The sequence below is a fragment of the Mytilus californianus genome, unplaced genomic scaffold (assembly GCF_021869535.1).
Source record: "Mytilus californianus isolate M0D057914Y unplaced genomic scaffold, xbMytCali1.0.p SCAF_9, whole genome shotgun sequence".
Taxonomy (NCBI): Eukaryota; Metazoa; Mollusca; class Bivalvia; order Mytilida; family Mytilidae; genus Mytilus; species Mytilus californianus.
In genome coordinates, this window is record NW_026262745.1 from 16,997,349 (window position 1) to 17,004,861 (window position 7,513).

The 7,513-nt window shown below is 33.8% G+C and overlaps 1 long non-coding RNA gene across 1 annotated transcript; it reads right to left on the reverse strand.

The window, feature by feature from the left end:
• Positions 1-1,304: 1,304 nt before the first annotated feature.
• On the reverse strand, positions 1,305-7,255 carry LOC127713933 (uncharacterized). The gene is made up of 2 exons (XR_007987543.1): positions 7,113-7,255; positions 1,305-6,353 (listed from the first exon to the last, which is right to left on the reverse strand). It is a non-coding gene; the product is annotated as an uncharacterized LOC127713933 (long non-coding RNA).
• Between the last annotated feature and the right edge of the window lie 258 nt (positions 7,256-7,513).

Consider the following 7,513-nt stretch of genomic DNA (forward strand, 5'->3'; position numbering starts at 1 on the left):
TGTTATTAGTTCATTGCTCTCAAAATCAACAGTCATACAAAATTGATTTAACCTGATCAATGAGTACATTGTATCCCTTAAATATGTTACAATACGCAATAATTCAAATGATATATATACATATAGAACGTTTAGATATGAGGCTCGATCTTCTCTACGAGGGCGTAGACGTTAGGAAAAGCGATACTGTACACTATAAATAGATTATATATACGTCTAAAAGGTGTACAACAACACCAAAATAAAAGAAACAAAAACAAATACCAATATTAATAAACATTATCAGATATGAACAGTCTGCTGTAAAATTGCGTTTTAATCTATTTTGATTCTTAGGAATCTTCAACGTTTTACACATTAAAAAAACAAACAACGCATGTAGAAATGCTACTTGTATAATTCTAACATCTGAAATATTATTCAAATTAAGTATTTACAATAGACGGGACTGCATATGCATACATACGAAATTAAACAACACACTCAGCTTCTGTTGTTCGCACTGCACAATTTGAACTACACCATTTCATATATCCCATGTAATGCCAACGTTTTCAACTTTCTTATCCAAAATTTTTACCGAGTGATTTTCTCCTCTGTGGAAGAAAAGGTTTTTGCAGTGAATGACTGTTATAGTCAGTCGATTTAGATCTGTCTAAGTGTAGTCAGGCGATCTCAGATGTAGACTGAGAGGAAAGTTTGGCCTACAGTCATAGCAACTACGATGGCCATTCATACGTTTGTTAAATGGCTGTTCTGACTGACCAACATACTGTTTACCACATTTACACTGTAGTAGGTACACAGTATTAATATTTACTTTTGGAAGATGACACAAAACTTAACAAATTTACTATAGCTATAGGAATGAAAACAATACTTTTCTAATGACGATAACATTTACACTCAGGGGGACGTATGTAGTCTCGGCTCCGACGAAAGAACAAAAGTCTAATATTTAGGGAGGGGGAAGATCATGGATTCCAAAACCCAGTAGATGTGCCTCTTCAGATCATAGAATTGACAAAATTATATCCGACGTTTCACATACGTCCACTGGAACTTTCAAAACCTTCAATAATTAAGCGTCTAGAGAAAATGAAGCTGTAAAGCTGCTTAAAAACAGTCGACATATTAATTAAACCAGCAGATAAAGGCAGCTATGAGCTATGTTGTCATCATGAACAAATGTTAACATATTCATGAGGCAGATACCAACTTTCTGATGAAAGATTTTAGAAGAATCTATACTCTGACTCATCTCCTTAATTCAATTAAAAGGTCACCAATTCTTGAAAATCATATGTGAACAGGGTCATATAAACGAAGATATATTCGATTACATAAAAGCTGAAAAAAATCAAAGCCGGGACGTTTCTATCTTCTGTCCAAAATACACACCGGTCAATAATCTTGGTAGACCAATAGTTTCTGTGAATGGCCACCCTACGGAGAAAATATCAGAATGTATTGACTTTCATTAAAGACCACATGTAGAAAATGTACCATCCTACATCAAAGATAAACCACATTATCTAAAGAAAATGTGATTCTTGAACATCTTCCATCTGAAACAATCCTTGTCACGCTTCACGTTACTCATCTCTAAACTAAAACATATAAAAACTTGCACACCCATATAGATGATATCAAAGTGTGTATGAACGTCTGGTATTTGCACTGCACGGTCATCTAGCCTTTGCCTACTCCGTTCGTCTAAACCATTCTTTACAAACATACAGCTACCGGCAGATCAACATGGAAGACTGTATATGAAGAGGTATATGACCAATGACTAAAATAATAGCCAAATCCATTTGAGGTCAACTTTGCGTGAGGGAGTTGAAACATTGGTTTCCTAATAATTTATAAATTTATAAACATACAATTAATCATGTCAGCGCGTTTCCGGAGTTCACTTCATCGGTCAAAGCTCAAAGCAAAATACATGAACTTGAAAGGAAAAGATGTATAAGACCCAAAACAGTTGATGTTGAAGCTACGGGTGATGTCAAAAGCCGCTTTGGTCCCAGATTTCTCCAAGTTGCAGACTTGTTCACACCATGGTACATCTCTTTCCTTTGTTTTTCACTCCAAGAGAAAGAATTACATAAAAGAAGTGACAAACTGGCGATCATGAAATGTGCGAAATACAAGACAATATACATTAAACCCAACAAAAATGTAGTACTTCCAAGTTACATGGATCATAAGATACTGCACCATCCTGTTTGTTGCGTACTTCAACATACTTCAACAGTTGTCATACCAACCAATTTAGACATTGCTCCATCTTTAGTCTTCTACAAATACAAAGATAATCGACTAGTACCAGAACACATCAGCAACGTACCCATTAGAACTATCATCGTTTCACCATGTTCACCAAATGCCATCTTGTGTGAAGTACAACCAGAGTCAGTTGCTGATATTCAATAACCTGATACCAACAGCCGTGATGACTGCATGATGTGAGTCTACTGACAGATCTACTAGACGATGAACAGCTAGAACATGGAAGCAATTACTTCGAAAGGGACGTCTTCAGTACTTCAAACATCGACATGTTTCCCACTTATAAAGTTCACCACCAAATAGACTTCAAGGATGAAAGGCTATTTCAGCAGCGACACTTATCTTATGGTGCAGTTTTAGAGAAGAAAGAAAATTTAAGCAGGCGCTTAATTCTTAAATTTTTGGGTAACCAGCTTTTACAAAACGTTAGGTCTCTGGCAAGGCATAAATCATTTTAAGTGAAACAGAAAGATGACTGGTTAACTATTGAAATGGCTGAACTGTTGAGAATGATATACTGTGGATTCATTTTTTTCGTGGGTACCAATTTTCGTGGATAAAGGAAAACTTACATGTTCGTGGATATTTAATTTCGTGGTTTTGGCGAGGTCTGCATACAAGCCTATAGAAAATTTGTTATTCGTTGAACATTTAATTTCGTGGTTCACCAGTACTCACGAACTCCACGAAAATTGGTATCCAACGAATAATAATGAATCCACAATAGTTCTAAAAATTTATATTTTAATCAGCCACACTGTTCAAAGTTATGTCTCTACACTTAACTTTTTATTATGAATTGAAAAAAGATCGATTGTTGCTAACAACACTCGGTATATATTGTGGCGTTTGATGGAAGATTTCCTAATCGAAATGATTTCCAAGCTTTGTCATTTTTCTGACAAGAAAACGATTGCTACTTCTACTTCGATACAGAAAAATATCATAACTAATGAAAAACTGCCGAATTTCGACATGTTTACATATATAGTATCAGTGTCATTATGCAATGCTGTGTTTAGGACAATAGTTCATTATTCCTGTTTTAATTGTTCTCAGCTATATTTCTTATTTATTTATTAAGTAATAGCATCGACAATTTATATTCAAAATCTAAAGGTGAGCCGGTCAAACTTGAAAACTACGTTACCTTTAGGTTAGATTGTTTGATACACATCTTGTGCTACCTCCAAATCACAAGTACGGTTAATATACGTACTAACCGTACTTGATCCGTCGTAAAACTAATAAACCAAATACATTAGAAGGACAATGGAACATATCGTGTACCTTACTACTGATGCTGACAGCCTCATACGGGTCTATGGTATCTTTTGTACGGTGCAAAGAAGAGGCAATAACTATTTATACCTGTTTTACTATTGCCAACTTGCAGATTTCCTAAATAAGGCTTACGCCTTGGATTATTTGTAACATTTCTTACACTATCTGTAGTTGTGGTCATTTATACCTTGCTTGTAACACACTGTAAAACTTAGTAGGTGTAGGTGTACTGAATCATACCAAAGCATTATATTAGACTTTTACCCCCCTTGTGTTGGAAATATAAATAGAAACCGTTTGAATTTATGTCTCTATGTATTTTACTTCTGTTTTTTTTTTAAATAACGATAGCTTAGATATATATATTATGAAGGCTTTTCTAGATCTGTATGGAATTTGTTTGTACCGACGAGCATCTGCAAATGTTTTAGCTTAAGTTTGATTTTAATAATAAAAAGGTTTCTAGTTATTACTGGTTTAATTTACATTAAGTTGCTATTTATATAATAAAAGTTTTGTGTTGATTACTTAAAACGAAGCATCCCTTTCTTCTTTACTCTCATTTTTAGTTTTGAAAATCAGACGGACTTCACAAAAAACCTAGAAAAAAATTAAAACATGATTGGTCTGAAGCGCGTTTCAGATTCATAAGACATTAAAACCATATAATTGCATTGCCGGTGGATTTATAAATATATGAGGAGCTATATGACCGTGATTGTTGTGTATGCCGTTATATTTTACAGCTAAGGGTTTTTTTCGGTTTGTGAGAGGGCTATCTAATGTCATTATTATTGCACCACTGTTCGATTTAAGGGGAAGGTTGAGCGTTCACACAAATGTTGACCCCCATCCCCCTTCCACACACACACTATCGATACATGCCTTTCCCAAGTCAAAATCCTGTTATTCATTGGTTGTCGTTGTTTCAAGTCAGTCAAATTTGTTTTTCATGATTTAATTGTGATAAATTAGGCCGTTTATTTTCTCGTTTGGATTGTTTCAAATTTTTAAGTCGTGACCTTTCATAGTTGATTACAAAAAATGGGTTTATCTCATTATTTAAGGCCGCCCGTTAGCCTTTAAATGCTAGAATCCGCGTCATTTGAACTCTTGTGGATAGTTGTCTCATTGGCAATCATACCACATCTTCTTATTTTTAAAAAGGGGATACCATCATCATTATACTGAACGTTGTTGGGTAAACTATTCATGTTCATTCTGTTTTGAACAATGTCATTTATTTTAAGTTCTTAAAAGTCATGCTATTGAATTTAAAAATCTTCCTCCCCAGAACATCGAATGGTCATCTCCGTAGCTCTTGAAAATGAAATATTAACATATTTTGAAGTAAATAAAAATAAAGAATCATGACAGCCTTCAAATAACTATAGTTAACACAAAATATAACTAAACTGTTTCTTCTCGTGTCATCAGGCTAAAGTACCCTACATGACCATAATGTCACACAAGAACAAGTCAAGCTATATGTATCTTCTCATTCACTCGGAAAAAGTTCTTCGAGAATCTGTAATGTTATCAGATCATCAATCAAACCAGGGTAAACATCTCGATCGCAGGGTGCTTCTGATACGAAATTTTGTTTCAATAATAATGTGTTCTCGGCTAAATGTAAGAAGTCACCATGAGAACACGTTTTACACATTTCTGTAATAATGTCGACAATGCATGCAAAAAAATCTGTTTTCTCTTCACATTTTACAGAATGTCTCAATATGACCGTTTAGAACATATGATGGAAAAGCTTTCGAAACGCTCCCATCTCGTCCTACAAAGTCCTTCATAAGTCTGTAACATATTTTGTGATGATCTGATAGGGATTTCATGCGCTCGACCTCTGTTAGAGTAAACGCATACTTGAAACAACGATTATTTTGGAAGGATCCCGCGGGTAGAAGAAAGCAGGACTCATTTTTCAGATGTTTGAAACAGTCATTGACGCTTGATTCTTTATCCTTAAGCATGTCTTGCGAAACTGCAATAGCCATTACTGTATCTATGGTGATAAATAATTTTTCTTTCTTTAAGATATTTGATTTCCATAACAAAACAAATGAACCAGCAGGTCCATTTTTTCCAGGAGGAATGTCGGTTATTTCTAATGTTCCATAGTTTTAAGTTAGGACATTCTTTCCAAGATTTCCAATAGCATATTTCAATACAGCTTGTCTTGTAGTAGGACTAAATAGTGTCTTATTAAGATATTCGTCCTTTAGAATATAGTCTTCAAACGTTTCCTTCAATTCTGTATCTATAACCTTTATATGGGCATGTTGAAAAGGATGTTGTACTGCTCCAAAAGGAGTTGAACAATCGTCAATTGTGTCGATAGATATAATTTCTAAAGCCTTAGCCATGTTAGCTGTAGAAAACTTTTTTAATTCAACGATAAAGTCAAATTCTTTCGGGTTACCTATACGAGTTCCTTCTGCCATACTGCCAACACTATGTATGCATTTTACATCATAAAACTCATTATCCCCATATCTTTTAAACTCTGAGGTGATCAGTGTAACCATTTCTTTAACAGAAGTTCTTATCTCCTCTATTTCTTCTGCAGATCGCTTGGACTCTAGTTTCTTACTTTCGTGTAAATCAAGGAGTTTCTTGTTTACATTCTGTCGTGTAGAGCTATTTATTGAATTTTGTATTTTTATAAGTTTGTTGACAGACGGATACATACTGCCGTTAACGTATGGATGATTCTAAGATGTATTTTGTATCCTAAAATCTTTATTTGGACGTTTTCACATCTGAAAAATCCGAAGGAATAATTACATTACATGTATGTTTCATTATAATACGTTATTTTGATTTGCTAATAGCAATCTCGCGTCATTCTGAAATCAACATTTATTTCAAAATGAAATGTAACAGTCATGATGACACGAGCTTCCACAATAAAGTGCACAGTCAAAAAAAAAAGAAAAACTTGATAGAAATCGTGTTTTCATGATCCTAGCAAAACAACGTAATTATAAGTATTGAATGCTTCTTTTAGTAATTTTATAGGGTCGTAAAAGCGTTGGCTGTGTGCATATTTTTAGAATGAAGCGCTTCCACGCTTCATACAAAATGTACTTCGGTCTACGCTTTTACACCCCAATACATTTACAAAAAGAAGCAATCAATTCTTAAATGTAAGTTGACATTCCTATTTTAAGCCTTTCTGTTTTAATTGATATTTCTGTTAAGATTAATTCATATTAATTATTGTCCTTTTGGTATCTTCTGTCTTTTTTGTAAATGTATTGGGGTGTAAATGAGTTGACCGAAGTACATTTTGTATGAAGCGTGGAAATCCATTAAGAAGATGCATGAACAACTATATAATAAGAAAATGTCTACTGCATCACTCCTTTTCCCAAGTTATCCGCACTATTTCCTCACGAAATGGCGTGAATTGAAACAACACAAAACACATAAACAAATATGTTTATCGCACGAATTTAAAAGTAAAATGCATAAACATGTAAAGTTAAATGAATAAATATATATAGTAATATACTTACCCACATGTCAAATAAATTTTTCTTCGTTTTCAGATTAAAAAACATGAGTCGGTCTACCTTTCAATTACAAGAATGTCATTGAAACTCATATTTCCTTATACAACTTTGTTAAAATAGGTAGAATACAATATAACCTTTTTAGATATATTTAGATATGTCTAGCAAAGACATTACCAGGTATTATATAACAAAAGAATACTACCCATGCATAAAACTTTCATGAGTCATGTTTTATTAAAAATAAAGAATAAACACAATTGTTACCACTCACAAATAGGTTATAATGTATTAAATCAAGTTAAACTGGGGCAGCAATTTGTGAACGGAACACGACATAAAAATAAAAATAGCTGGCCATCTGTGTTTGGTGTCCTATGCATATCTTTTCTCTCCTGGAAAGC